The sequence below is a fragment of the Grus americana genome, chromosome 1, assembly GCF_028858705.1.
Source record: "Grus americana isolate bGruAme1 chromosome 1, bGruAme1.mat, whole genome shotgun sequence".
Classification (NCBI taxonomy): Eukaryota; Metazoa; Chordata; class Aves; order Gruiformes; family Gruidae; genus Grus; species Grus americana.
In genome coordinates, this window is record NC_072852.1 from 37,580,686 (window position 1) to 37,596,918 (window position 16,233).

The 16,233-nt window shown below is 41.6% G+C and overlaps 1 protein-coding gene across 5 annotated transcripts in view; it reads right to left on the bottom strand.

Annotated features, from left to right (window-relative positions):
- The window catches only part of PPM1H (protein phosphatase, Mg2+/Mn2+ dependent 1H), a 149,360-nt gene that overhangs the window by 80,845 nt on the left and 52,282 nt on the right, over positions 1 to 16,233 (bottom strand). The window lies entirely within an intron of this gene.

The window sequence follows — 16,233 nt, forward strand, 5'->3', positions numbered from 1 at the left end:
AGGGAGAAAAGCGACTTACAAAAATCACTTCCTTCCTTACTGCTTATCGTTCCTTACAAAAAAATCCCTCAAGCATTGGAGCTGCTCTAGTTTCTAAGCTTAGTGATGGACTTCAGGACTTGTATGGTAGATGTTCTGATGTTTAACGGCGTGTTAAGTTATGCACAATACGGTATCATTTTATAAAGCTCTTGCCAAGAAAATTTGTCAAGGCACTGAATACATTAGAAAGGCTACAAGAACAAAGTGACCTAACAGACTAGCTTGGCAGTCAGCTACTGTGAAATGCCTGGAAGTTGAACCTGCCTACCAAATACCTTGCTAGAAGAGGATATGGTCAAAAGGAACCTGGCAAGACTGAATAATGAGATGATGTATGAGTTGGGGTGTCAGTATATGTTCCCTCCCAGAATTTCACTTTATTTCCCAAAAATCCAGTTTTCCTCTCTCCAGCAGATAATTAAATTTACTTTGGAAATCCTTCTGAAGACTTGAACTAATCATAATGTCAAAACAGTGCTTATGGGTGCTACCAGGTAACACAGGGTCTAGGTGCCAAAAGCTGCCCCTCTCCTCACATGGGCACCCTTCTACTCTCACATCCCATCTCATACACAAACTTTGGGAAAGGGCTGCAGTGAAGCCCTGTGATTTTAATCTCAAAGCTTGAGCTATGTGTTGGTGCCTCATGCCCAGCATAGAAGCTGGTAACACCTTCTACTCAGCTTCAAACCTCTCTGTCTTTACTGCCTTTTGAAATCCTTTTCTCTCTGCAGCTTCTTAAATCCCTCCTCGAGGCAAGTCTTTCAACTAGCTTTCCAATGCTGATTTTACTGTTGTCTTTCCTCCTTGCTCTTACAGACTGTAACTTATCAGGACAAAACCCACATCTAAGCTGCTTATACAAATAACAAAGCAGAACTAACAAGATGTTCATATCTCCAAGAGGCAATTCTTAATTAGACCTCCGAAAATTTTTATGGAAAATCTACCATCCCTCTCCTTCCACAGAGGAAGGACCTCAGCTCCCTAAGATTTTCGGTTCCCCTTCATATCTCTCTTTCTGTCTGCCTTGAAAAATAAGTTATCCTCCAGTAAAGTGAATAGAATGAGATAAAGCACTACCTTCTCACATTTAATAGGAAAAAAACCCTCCCCCACCAAAAAAACAACCAACCTCCTATCATACAGTTGTACTCACTTCCATTTTACCATGGACGCAAATAATACTAAAAATTCAGAGAGAAAGGAATTTAAAAAAAAATTAGGCCTATATAATTCTATAATTATTATATATAATAATAAATAATTTTATTCAAAGACATGTTTTCAAAGGAATTCTTGCTTTTGTTTTCTCTCCCTATAACAATTCCTCAAGGAAGTGTTTGATTAGACCTATTCATGATCAACTCCTTTCCATCCCTTCCCTCCTCTCCCCCATTACCCATTTATTTCTTATACAATCTTTTAGAAAGTTTAACCCAAATAATGTATCTAATTTGGACTAGAAGCTCCTCTTTTACAGTATTAGCTGTCTTCATTATGTCAAACACACATTACTCAGTAATAAATAAATAATCCTAAGGTTTGGTTCATGGTATAGTAGTGCTAGTAAAAATACATCCTACTTTGCAAACAGGAACTTCATGAAGCCTGCACAGTGAGGCGGTGGGGTTTGGTCACATTTTAAGAGGTACTTGCATCAACCTTGATAGATGCCTCAGTACTTTGAGGCTAATCTCTGACATGTCCTGAGCTGAAAGTAAATCCTCCAGATAGGAGCCAGCTAGTTTGTTTGGCTCACAATTAGCATTCTGCTGGTATCTCACAAGACCCCAAATCCCATCCGACCGAATGGAAATGTAGGTCACGCTGTGCTTCTATTCTTCATTCAACAAGCAGAGCTCAAACTCCAGTGCCAAGGTCACTGATTACAAAATCCCAAATTTATCTTAAAAGAACCAAAACAGATCAGATGAACTAATCCAAAATGGGTTTTGATAAAAGTTTTCTGACAAAAAACTGCCTACACCAAAGAAACCCCAACACCAAAACCCCAATAAAACAGGTCTTTTGACATGTTTCTATTCAACTCTCAATTTTTCATATCAATATCAATACATACACTCTTTGGTTGTTTTACTCCTTCCTATATCATGCTCTTTGAGATTACATTAAGTTGTATTTGCTTCAGCAAAAGTTTCAAGCTGTGCTGTAGAAGAAGAGTTTTACCCTGGTCTAGATCTCAAACTCTGAAAAAATTAAAGTAGTTGTTCAAGTACTTGCATTTTTTAAACTCACAAGTCTAGCAAAATTTTGTATGTAACATACCCAGATAAAAATAACAGGTAAAGGCAAAGAGCTCAGTGAAAATTCTGAATTATGTATGACAACAGCAGCGTGCACAAAAAAATGCTTTTTGAAATGTAAGGACTACAAGAGCTACAAGAGCCTGGGGAGTTAAGTTGCACCTGGAGAAGTGTGGGAACTGGGCACACATACACTCTAGACCTGCCAGACCTAAGAAATAAAACCTGTAAGCAGAGAGCCTGACCTATCCCCTCAGTTTCGTTGAGCTGTGGGGTAACTGGCAACCACCTGCGACCATGGGAGGGCACACCAAATCCTATCTGCTTCTCCTCCACCAAGGCACAGTTCCTCTCTGCAGTAGTGGAGAACATTCCCAGTTCTGAGGGTCCACACATCCTACACAAGCACTTTCGGAGCACAGGTCAGAGCAACCTACACTTGTACCATGTAGGTTAAGGCTGAGACTGTGCATATTATCTGTGTAGCCCACAGGGTCTGACACTGGAACATCAAAATATCTACAAATGTTTCTAAAAAGAAAGTGCTGCAGAGAAAGGGGGAAATGCAGCAACTTGCATTTGTCAGTGAGGAAGCAGCCGTGCTGGGCAGGAAGCCATCCCAGCAGGAAAGGTCAGCTGAAAGCAGACGAGAAGTCCTGGTTTCGGCAGGGATAGAGTTAATTTTCTTCCTAGCAGCTGGTATAGTGCTGCAGTTTGGATTTAGGATGAGAATAATGTTGATAACACACTGATGTTTTAGTTGTTGCCAAGCAGTCAAGGACTTTTCAGCTTCTCATACTGATCATACTCACGCCACAAGGCGAGGGGCGCCCAAGAAGCTGGGATGGGACACAGCCAGGACAGCTGACCCAAACTGGCCAAAGGGATATTCCATGCCATATGATGTCATGCTCAGTATATAACTGGGGGCTGGAGGTGGTGCAGCTCAGGAACTACCTGAGCATTGGCTTCAGGTGGTGAGCAATTGTGCTTGTTTCACTTGTTTTGTATATTTTTTTATCATTATTGTTCTCTTCCTTTTCTGCCCTATTAAACTGTCTTTATCTCAAACCATGAGTTTTACTTTTTTTTTTTTTTATCTCCTTTGCAATTCTTTCCCCCATCCCACTGCAGGGGAGGTGGGGAGGGGGGAGGAGTGAGCAAATGGCTGTGTGGTTGTTTTAGCTGCCTGTTGGGTTAAACCATGACAAGAGAGCGAGTGAAAGAACACAAAACCAGCTTGCAAGGACTGAAACATTTCTGGTAAGGCAACAGAAAACAAAGCCATAAGCAAAAGACCAGTTGAAAATCCCAAGTTGCTGCTTTCTTAGTTAGATCTCTTACAAAAAGATGCTGTCAAATGCTTTTCTCTGTGTGCTGCTTTTGGCTGGGATAGAGTTCATTTTCTTCATAGTAGCTAGTACAAGGCTGTGTTTTGGATTTGTGCTGGAAACAGTGTAGATGATAACACAGGGATGTTTTAGTTCCTGCTGAGCAGTGCTGACACAGAGCCAAGGCCTCTTCTGCTTCTCACCCCACCCCACCAGCGAGGAGGCTGGGGGTGCACAAGGAGTTGGGAGGGGACACAGCTGGGACAGCTGACCCCAACTGACCAAAGGCATATCCCATACCATATGATGTCATGCTCAGCATATACAGCTGGGGGAAGAAGGAGAAAGCGGGGGGATGTTTGCAGTGATGGCGTTTGTCTTCCCAAGTCACCATTACACATGATGGAGCCCAGCTTTCCTGGAGATGGCTGAACACCTGCCTGTGATGGGAAGTGGTGAATGAATTCCTTGTTTTGCTTTGCTTGCATGCATGGCTTTTGCTTTACCTTTTAAACTGTCTTTGTCTCAACCCACGAGTTTTCTCAGTTTTACTCTTCCGACTCTCTCCCCCATCCCACAGGAGGAGAGTGAGCGAGCGGCTGCGTGGGGCTCAGCTGCCAGCTGGGGTTAAACCTCAACATTCTGTAAACACAAAGATAAGAAAAGACCCCAACTGCTCAAAGAAAAGCTGAAAGTCCCATACGATATTCATAGCATCACAGAATGGTTTGGGTTGGAAGGGACGTCAAAGCTCATCTAGTTCCAACCCCCCTGCCATGGGGAGGGGCACCCTCCACTAGACCAGGTTGCCCAAAGCCCCATCCACCTTGAACCCTTATATTAAAAATATCTATTAAGCCCTGCAAACAAGTTATCTGCTTCAAAACTAATCCATTTCAAAAATAAAACTAAAAAAATATATCTTTCAATCACCAAAACAATATTTTTCTACTAACCATGTCTTTATCTTTCTTCCTCAAGGAAATTTTGTAACTCCATCATTTATCTAATTAGCAGACATACAATCTTAAACATTTATTGAACTATACAATTTTGAACATGCTCCTCATTTCTCCATTATCAGTTTCCAGGTTTCTAACAATATCAAAGAGTAATACTGCCCATTGGGGAAGCAGACATTTCTTCTAGGAAATACTTGCTGTATTCAATAACCACAAGAATTAAGCAATGATAACCATGGGCTGTTGTTGAGGTGCTTTATTCATTTGCTGTGGATAAAAGCGACTTTCTGAAATTCTGGCATATACAAGTTTCTGAAATAAATACATTAGCGACCTTCCTGCGGGGTTCACAAGGTGAAAAGAAGATAATGGCAAAATGTCACCCCCTGCGCCCCCAAAAATCCAACAAAAAATCCCTAACGCAGTTGCCTTACATACTTGGAAGAACATATATATAGCCCACAGCAGAAGCTTAAAGCAGACCTGAGGTGAAGGAGAATTGCTTGCAAGATGTCCTGTAAGATGTCTTTACTTGGAGAACCTGCTCTCATTTGATCCACCAAAACTTCACTTTGTTAACCCCCAGGCAAATGCAAACGCTATTCATCTCCTCCTTAAGGCTTAGGAAAAAGGAGGTCAACAAAAGCAGCTATATCCATGGGCAGTTTGCTGTTTATTGTGCTTTTCAATTTAAGGCTGGGGGTTCAGAGTAGCAGCGGGCACCTGTAGTTGTTTAGACACTGAATAATTCAATCCACCCGGGAGCACAGAGCCCTTCTCTCCCCCCACAGCCTCCAGCTGCTCACAGGAGCTACAGCCAGCCTCCCTCCTTGTTCCAGCTGTGGTACATGCGCTACCCTGCAACCAAGACTGTGATGCTAGCTTGCATCCAACCCAGCTAATAACACAGAAGTAACCCAGATGAATGAACACCATAGCTATAAACAACAGATGATATGTTCCTACAGTTTTGCGTTATAATTTCCACAGTCTTAGAATGATGACTAAAGATACCATAAAAACTCCTTTCATGCAAGTATTGCTGGCTTTTCTTCTTTCTCATGACCCTCTTTTTTTTTTTTCACGCCTTAATGGATTAGCATGTGAGTGGATGCCACTGCTTTTCTGTGACATCTCATTTATAGTCTTAGATTTCCAGGTAGGTGGCTGTTTCCCCCCCTTCACCCACATAAGATTTATTTCTCTACTGGGAATCAACTTGAAAGAGATTTCCTCCTAGCTGTTCACCTCCTCCAGCAGATGAAAGGCAGCTTTTCAAGCAGACTAAACAGTTTCATTCATTCATTACTGTAACTGTGATATTGCTCACATCAAAACCAAAACACCCACTAGTATTGTCCACTGCAGGCAGAAACTGAAGCCATCCCTGAATCTGTTCTCTAAATCTGTAAGGTCGAATAAAACCTTCATTTTATTAACCAAGGAGGAAGTTAATGTTTAGCCATAAAGATGAACCTTGCAATGCTCCAGTGTGAAAAAATATGGGTTCTTGTACCAGCAATCACATTGGTATACTGGGCCAAGTTCACTTTAGGATCCTCCTAGAAGCTACTACACCTGCCAAGCTGATAAGAACTAAACATGGGATTAAAATAGGCAAGGCCCAAAAGCGGAATACCATTTATGCTAGAAATTTAAAATACATTAGTCAAAAAACAATGCAAGAAAAAGTTGTAAAAATTTCTGCCACAAGCTCAGTGTAAATGAACACAAACTGGTAACACAGCTTGTCCTTGGACTGAAGTTGATAACTTCTCCAAAGGGAAGTCCTCTCTGACATTATTTGCATGCACTTCTGTGCTGGGTTTGCGTGGCAAGGTTTTGGTAGCGGGGGGGCTACAGGGGTGGCTTCTGTGAGAAGCTGCTAGAAGCTCCCCCTGTGTCTGATAGAGCCAATGCCAGCCGGCTCTAAGACGGGCCCGCCGCTGGCCAAGGCCAAGCCAATCAGCGCCTCTGTGATAACATATTTAAGAAGGGAAAAAAAACAAGTTGGGGAGAGTTTTTGCAGCCGGAGAGAGGAGCGAGATGTAAGAAACTCTGCAGACACACTTCCCTAAATGCTGTTGGGGGGCCTATCATCCAACTACACCTTCCAAATATTAAGTGACTACAAGGAACAAGACAGCTGTAGGTCACAGTAATGGAGCAAGCTCTGTGATTGCTGCACAGGGATGAGCAGCTCTTTTTGATAATTAGCACGCAGGTATTACATGAGAAAAGCAATGGACAGTGAGCCCAAGAGCAGATGCTGAGCCAGACCTGTGGGACACAAATGTGGTTAAGCATGATCTCACTTCAGGGCTGAGGTGGCAATACTAATTGCCAAATTCTCCTTCCTCACTCATTCTGTGCTGGCTATCAGCATGGGGTGAGAAGGGGTTGCAAAAACAAAGATGACCCTGATGCTGTAAGAAAGAACTACCATTTCTTTCCCACAAAGCACAATGAAATTGCAGAGAGCGCCAGGTCAGACTGCTCATCATCCTACCTAAAGCAAATTGGGCTGTCTGTTCAAAGCTTGCTGAAAAAACTAAGCAAGAGACCTGAAGGATAATGGGGACAAACAACTTTGTGTTGACCAGTGTCCTTCTAGTCCAATTTCCACTAACATGTTGTCTTACATCTTTTTGTTCTCCTCCTTAATAGGCAAATTTTCAAGTACGTCATCTCCTGCTGATCTGGGAAAAATGGATCTAAACTTATTTCCATGGTATACAGGAAGACGTTGCCTTGAAAGTTCTTCAGGTGATGCTTCTTATATGAATAGGGCATCTTTAGTCTGGTGAAGTCTGCCTTCAAACAGATATATTTGCACAAAAACATTATGATTTTTATGCATCACTACATTTTTGTTGTTGATAAGGCAAAGAATGCTTATCATCAGCTTTGGCTGGTATGCCCAGTTTAGAGCTTCAAATTGAAGCAGAAAGCATTAAACAACAAAACAGGTGTGAAAAGAAAAGGAAAGGAACCTTTCTACAGGAATATACTTCATCACGGTTCATTAGCCTGTGAATAGTCTTTTGACTTCACTTTACACATCAGGACTGACAGCTCTTAAAACTGAGGCACCTGATTCAAACTTAAAAAAAGATGCACATCATGATAGTGATTTTCCTTCATTTTGTTCCCAATCATCTTATCACACATGTGACTTAGCTGCCTTGGCCTTGAAGAGTGATACTGAAAGTTCACTGATGAACAATACTTGGCTTTTGGCTGCACACTGAGAAACACATCTATGGAGAGTGGTTTTGAGCTAGTTTTAGATGAGAAACAGCTTTGGATCTAACCTTGAGCTCACATTCAAGACAAGAACCCAACTTCTGCCATTCCCTTCCCTCTAATGCAGGGAAAAAGTAGCCACTTCCATGCCTGTTCCCATGAGCTGTACAACTCCTTGTGCACACGTGCCTGAGGGCAGTCTTGAATGCGAGCATTTCTCAGAAGTAATACACAGTAGACACACAAGTCTGATAGAAGAAAGAATGGTCCAGTTGTCCCCACACAGTTATGTCCCAGAAATACACAAATCACACTAGTTAAAATGATGAAAGGGCAGGAACAGCAGCTTCCTCCTACTCTCTACAGCAAGGGGCATCTGGGCCTCAGAAATACTTTGCCTACACGCTCAACATTGCTATTACTACTACACCAACTACTACCACTACACAAAAAAAACCCCAAACCAACCCAATCAAATGCTCAATTTTAATTAAAAATATTTTAGTTTTATTGTAGACTCATAAGTGAGTGTTTGCACATGGCAAGGATGCATGAAGAAAACAAGATGCCACTTCCCCCCACCAATTTCCTTCCCAAAGTTCTACTTTTGAAAGCACATCCAAAATAAGCCCTTTCTTCCTTAGAACAATGCTAATTATATGCAAATAAAAGCTCTCCTTATGCTTACAATGAAGTTATGTGTTTAAAGTACTTCAGAAAATCCTACACTATTAGGCTATGACACTGTAGACTGCAGTCTCAGTTCTCTCAGGGTTAAGAGAAATCAAGATAAATGGCTTATGCAAAACTGGTCCAAGCTTTAGAAAAAATTATCTCTCATATTTAGCATGTGTGAAAGTTAACCACAAGAGTTTGGCAGTGATGGTACTAATCCCTTTTATACAGCTGTCAACTTAAATTAGCCCCAAGCTAATCTTTGCAAGTGTGACAGAGAGCGTACACATTTCCACAGATAACCATTAATGCCTTATTCACAATATCCCTCTACTGCAGCAGGTATTGTGAAGCCCTATAACCTGAAAGAAGTCAATCTGCTAATTTATTCTTAAAAAGTCATTATAGATAACTGTATATGTATGAAAGCACACATATGCAAGGCAAGGAAAAAAGAAAAAAGAAAACATTACATACAGCTTTATTACCAAGAATCCACAAGTAGAAAATTAATTCAAAGCCACTCATATGTTGGTAATTTTTAAGAATAGCTTTAAGAAAAACTACACCCTGCTGCTGGAGTTTTACATCCATCACTTTTCCTCTGGGAGAACATTAAATGGCAGATCTGCAGGAACAGGCCACGAGCAAAAAACACTACAATGACTCTTTGCCATAGAAACGTGCCTCAAAAGCCAATCTTTTACTTCTATTATTAAAATTACTTTCACAGACCTCATCTTTGAAGCTGTTAAAATATAAGCTAAATGCAAGCCAATGAAATATCAGCAATCCTGACCCTGAAAAAAAGGTTGCAGAAAAATGGCAGCTCCCTTAATCTTGATAGATCTTGATGATCCATCAAAACATTTGTGTAGTGTTCATTCATTCTGCTTGGGAGTAACAGCCAACTCCAAAATTAGCTTTCCCAAATTTAAGGTTAAAAAAACCAGAGTATTTAAAGCAAAACAGGATTAAGAAAATATTGCAGTACTTTTAGATATATTTTGTATACATACACAGCTACATCTTTGTACAAAAACCTATAGTACTTTTCAGGCAAGCATTTCAAAGTTCACTTAAATGTTAAGTCATTGAAAACATCTATTTTTCATGTAATATAGGTTGAAGTGCTTAATATCTTTGTTCAGTTGTTCAGGCATCACAGATGCAAAAATACCAAGTGCAGTGATAATTTGGAGACAAAGTCAACATAGGGACCCTGGTAAAATCAGTACCAGTAAAAAGAAGAATCACACCTACATGCAGAATTTCTACCCAGTCAGCAAATGAGTGTCTGTCTGTCTGTGTAGGGGTCAGAGACAAGGGTGTCCTTTCCAGCCCCATCCACTACCTTTATCCAGAGGAAAGGTATTCAAGCTCTGGGGTCTGCACACCACCTATTACCATGGTATGGCACATGTCTTAGGGGGTGCTGAACCTCAGGGCAAATTGTTCCCCACAGGCTCCTGCTACCCTTGCAGGGGGAGTGGGATGAAGAGATGTGCCCCCACCCAAAAGCAGAGGAGGCACAGCAAGGTTAAGGAGCAGTTTTGGAAGGTGCAATACCAGAGAATCACAGAACAGTTGAGGTTGGAAGAGACCTCTGAAGGTCATCTGGTCCAGCCTCCCAGGACCTGCTCACTGCCACCTTGTGAAGCCTGAAACAGCAAATGGCTCTGCACTGGGACCCAGCTCTGGTCTGAACAGGAGCGGGAGCAAATCCGCAGCTATTACCAGGTCATGCTTCGCCAGCACTACTGTTTCTTCTACTTGTGTTGCAAATCTGCCTCCATTATGAATCTTACCTCTTCCAAAGTCAATAGCAAAAGCACCACTGGCTCCTATAAAACCTCAGTCCAAGTCTTCACTTGTAAACACATCCAGGCACACCGGAAAACCTACAGACCAGCAAATACTTAGCACAAACATAGTAACTAGGGCCAATATCAAATATTTTAAGAAGAGCTATAACTAAGGAGAGTCGATTGTGTCCAAAGAGGCCCACAGGAGATGGGGTAGCCCAGCACAAACAGACCTAAGCAGCACTGATGGGATGAATCCTGTGGGGCATGATCAAAGGTACTCACAATCTCAACAAGAACAGAGTCAACACCAGAATCAAATGACTACTGTAACTTGTATGTAATCCTCTCCATTCCTCTCAGACCACTGGGAAATTAAAATTGTGTCAAGATCTGTAAAAATATGTATCAGGAAATAATAAAGTATTAGTGTGTCCCTGCATCCTGCTACGCCAAGGAACAATTTGTTTTCAGAAATTATGATTACAATTGCACAAATACAAAATATGCACTGAAACTGGAAGTTTGAATTTATTAACCCCTTGACAAGACTGTACATAAACATTAAACAAAGCTGTATGCAGACAGAAAAGAAAACCCTGCAGAATTCAACAGTTGAACAATTCAGAAGATTAGCAAGAGAGCCAACTTCTCAGGCAAAGGATGAAAGGTGAACTTTCACAAGCATCCCCTCTCTTGGCTTTTACCAGTGTAAGCGACCTCCAACCTTCACATGCTGCTCCACAGGGACACCTGTGCAGCAAAATTATTATGTTTTTTAAACCCAAATCAATATATTGCCACAGCAAGGCTGAAGAGACAATATGGAGGCAGAAATAGCAGATGATAGGGAAGATAGGTCCTGCTTCAACTAACATTTCTGGAAAAAATAATTATGAAGTTGTATCTTTCCAGTCTAGGAAGCTAGCAATGAAAAAGAGATAGTCCACCACAGTTTAGTGCTATGTAACTGCGGACATCAAATACTGATCTGTCTCTTCCTTGGGAAAATCCACTCAGGTTTGCCTTCGGCTTCGTGAAGTCAAGCCCAGAGCACCTCCGCCTTGGCACTTGCAGTGGCTCTGCATCAAGAAGCCAAGTACTTTTAATCTTCTTAGGTGTCTACACGTGTGTAGTCACCTACATGTGACTGCTGCTACAAGCATTGTCCCCAGAGGTGAGATCTAGTTGGACGTCTACAGTACAGACAGCTAAGTCTGAGCTAATCACCCAGACTTTATTTATAAGCAAAGAGAAAGGGGACATCTAGGGGCATGACTCATCTGACCTATTTTAGTTGTTTACATTAGCATGAGATGTCTGTTCCTCTTCATGGACAATAAAGCTGAGCCTAGACACTTACACAGCAGGTCGTCAGACGATTCCCACCTTAGGTGCCTGAGCTTATGGGGGTTGAGCGACCGAAAAAAACCAAACCCAAAACAAAAACAACAAAAGTACCCACCGACTTCTCTTTCAATAGATTTTCTTGCTATTTGAAATGCATTTTCCTCAAAATGATTCTTTGGTATAGAAGTCCCTTGGTATGACTAAATAATGCCAATCAGTGCAGAGAACCAAGGTTGGAGGGGAAGTAGAAGAAACAGAATTAAATGCAGCAAAAATTATTTTTAAAATAAAGGCCAAGGACAGATGCCTGAAATTTGGCATTATAGCTCCTGATGTGACAAGTGAATTTAGCATGGTGAGGCAACTTAAATGCATCTAAAACAGCTGGTGGGATTCTCAGACACAAAAGGAGATAATTGTCAACCTTATTCACAGCAATTAAATCTGTATAGGCTAAAATAGGATCTATTGTTCCCCCAAATTACCGGGATTGGAGCCAGAAGTAACTTTAGTGGAGCAGAAAACTGGCAGTTCGGAAAGGGGCTGAAAACTGTGTAATTCTCTGGCATAACAGGGAAAAACCCAACCCACAACCAGAGAGCAAAGACAAGTTCAGAGATTTTTACAGAAGAAGAATTTCTCCTCTTCCAAAAGTACCAGGGAGACATCAGAAATTAGTATTGAAACAGATGTCAACATAGACTTATCTCAGTGTGTACTCTGCACAAATGGAAATGTATCCAGTAATTTCTTCAGCTAATTGAAAAGAAGCTAGAAATTATTATTGCTATATTTAGACAACTGCACACTACCCCGACATGTTCCTTTGGAGTCATCTGAGCACATGATATTTAGACAGGCACAAGAAAGCTGGATAACTGTTACTAAGAGGCCAACACTGCCACTGGAGAAACAATCATTAATCCACTCTCCATTCAAAATGATCAACAAGTGGCAACAAAGGATTTGCAAATCATTTGCCAAGGACAAAATACTGATAAAATACCTCCAGAGCAGCATCAGAAGACAGCTGTTAGACTGGGAAAAGACAAAGAGGTGACACCAGGATCTTCAAAGCAGTGCACAGGCTGTCCTGTGTTCATCAACATGTCCCAGAGACCAATGTTCATGCTAGCTGGGGCAGGGGCAGTAAAGGAGGCACATAAGAAATCTGTTTTGAAGGAGGGGAAAAAAATATCCCTTTAACTCATCTGAGAACACGTCCCTCTCCTGACTGAACACCTGCAAAACCCAGACTGAGGGTAGGCTAGAATGTGGAGGAGCGACCAAAAGTCTTTTGTTTGGTAAGCCTGCATGCAGCTTCCATCCGCTCCTTTACAGAAAGTAACTTTTAAAATATTTTTTAAAATATAAGTCTTGACTTATATAATTCTTATATATTCTTTATATAAGAATAAAAATCTATTTAGGACTCTGACAGAATGGCCCGATAGAAGAAATGCAAACTTCCCCTAACTGTAGGCTAGAAGGTGAACCAGAGCTCCCTCTCCAACATTTACATCCACCCCTATGACTAGACCATGCTGCAGAAGGCTCCAAGGGCAGCTTGTCAACATATTTGGTCCTGTTCTCGGCCTCAAGGCTTTGCCCTCTCCCTGGACCAGGTCCATCACGCTGACTTTTTGCTCATTCACCTACCAGACAAACACACGCACACAAAATAGAATTCATTTTTTGTCAGATTAATTTCCTGATGGTTTCACAAGTTCAGTCAGCCCAGTAGAAAGCTGGAGACCTGGAGACCTTGAGCCCAGTGAAGGGGAAGCACCACAGCTGCTCCAGCTGGGCAGCAGCAAACTCTGCACCTGCTCCACCATGCAAGCCTGCTCCTAGGTTACACCTGTAATACTATATACAACTGGCTCTTCTCCAGCCCAGGGGCATGGGCTACTCCCAGAACTGAGTGTCTGCATCCAAGCCCAGCACTGCCCAGGCTGCTCCTAGGTACGATCTGGAAAAATGCTGGATTACACAGGCCCCAGACATGCTGGGGACACGCTAAGAAACAACATGCACAAATGCAGGACAAGCACTGAAGCCAACACTTGCTGCAGTACTATTTCCTAGTAGGAATGCTGTCCTGGCAGCCAGAACAAGACCTGCAGTGAAGGGCAGTTTATCCCAACCTGCAGACTCGGGAATTCCTGCACAGTCCTGTAAGGTTTCCAGTGCTGGATATTGCCAGACAGAATGCTCAGCTATGCATTTCTAGTTGAGAAGTTCTCGGGAACCTCACAGAAACAAAAATGAATTTATTTTTCCTATACACTTTCTCTTGAAAAGAAAAACAAACCCCACTCTTATTTCACCATGATCCACCTGAAATATAATTCTGCAATAAAAGATAAGTACAGGTAGCTGCTGTTATGCACCACAAACATCATAATTAAAAATCATTTATCTTCAAAAGATCTTTTTTCCAAAGCTTCAAACGTGTTGTATTATTCATTGAAAAGACTTCTACTGCCATCGGGGAAAAATAAAGTTAACCATTCTTCCGCAGCAAGAGAATTTACTAATACAAAGACTGTTTTGTAGTGCAGAAAAGCCCATGGTAGTTTTTGAACTAGCTAACCAGGATATATCGGTAACTATGAGTCCCAGCAGCTTGAGAAGGACAGTGCATTGGCAAGTTCCAAGTCTGCACGGAGACAACAGCATAGCATCATGGTGTCATAGCGATGGCAGGGTGAGAGCCATTCCTTTTTGAGCACCACCTTTTTGGATCACAAAGACACTGGCAGAGATGCTTGAAGCACCTTTTCATCTTGGGCAGCTCTAAGCCCTGGTTGTTGCCAATCCTGCGCAGGCGTTCTCCTGGCTGCAGCTTGGCTCTGCTTGATCATGCTCCCAGTGCCACACCTGAGCCTCCTCCTCAGGGACGTGCAGCACTAAGGTGTCCATGCAATCAGCCATCTAGCCTAAAGGATTCTCCAAGCCTATTAGCTTAAATAACACTGAAGAATGTGAGGCGGGGTTAGGCTTTATCAGTTCCCTGGCAAGTTCTTCAGGGTTCAAGCAGAGTCATCCTGAGGTCTCCTCACCACTAGATACAACTGCAATGGGTTTTTTTTTCTTCTTTTCTTCTTTAAACTTACTCTGTCTTGGGTTCCTCTGCTCCTGCCAGGCCCCTTGGTTAAAGGGGATATGGTATGGTGAGGCCACGTCGCTTTCCTCAGTCCTCAGGATGGCATCAAGCTTTCTGACCCAATTCTTCAACCTTCTCTAGCTGGTTCTCATCCCACCACCATAAAACTTGTTTCCCTTCTGCATTACTAGGAACTTTCTATTCCCACATCACCCTCCTTGAAGGGAAGCTGAAGGAGATATTTCTTACTTTCAGCCAACACTGCCCAAAGATACTGCCACAAAAACAAAGAAAAATAAAAACTCTCAGCCATGTAGTTTAATAACCAGCAGTAAACAGAAACTTCATAGCAAACCAATATACTCATTACTCTTCAAATGATGCTCAAGATTATCCTCCAGCTCCACAAGATTGTCTCCTAATATAAGACAATATAGCAGCTTAAAATACATTACTTCTTGCCTCCAAATTTCTTAATGCATTGTGCAAGATAGTAGAATGATATAACATCCAATGGGTTTTACATATACAGCAAACAAAAAACTTGGAAGCACCTACACAGTAAGTGAACAAAAAGAAAGAAAAGAATATTTTAAGCACAAAGGACAATTGCTTAATAAAAAATATACCCTTTAAATAATACTGCATCTAAACATAACCAATGAGTTGTACTGTACCTTATATACAAATACACAAACACACACACAAATAAAAATATCTTCAAAATAACTAGTGAAGCAGCCAGAACCTTCCATCTTTGCATCAGATTTCTCACTCCTACATGGCAAGATCATGACATTAATATAATTTTCCTTCCCTTTACCCATCAATCAACTTAGAATACCCCCACATTTTCCCATCAGACTGTGTCCATTCAACTGAGAAAAAGAAGATCCTTTACTCCACAGACTCAAATAGCCACAAAATATGATCATACCACCTGTTGGACAAGTTTAAATGGGGTTTTCAGGGCCAGTCAAATCATCATAATTCATAGAATGCTTTGGGTTGGAAGGGACCTTAAAGATCATCTAGTTCCACCCCCCGCCATGGGCAGGGACACCTTCCACTTCCTTTACTTCTGTCACCCTTGGAGATGTATATATATACACACAACATGAATTTTAAACAAGGATAAACTTATCTGGTTAGGACAGATTTTATTTACCACACAGAGATTAAGAAATCCAATCTCTGCAGTTCTCAGAGTGTTGAAGTGAAATGCCCCACAGAACACAGGAATAATCAGCACAGCAATTAGAAAAGAAAGATTCAAAACACAGAGGAGTCCTCCTCTACCAGGAAGAAGGGAAAGAAAAAAACCCCACCATTCTTCTGAAATACTGATTATATCAGTAAGTACCAAAATTCACTCTTACAAAGAAAAGAGTGAGTAATGCATTTCTGAACAGAAGAAATACGTCCTTCCGTGGTTGAGGAATGGAC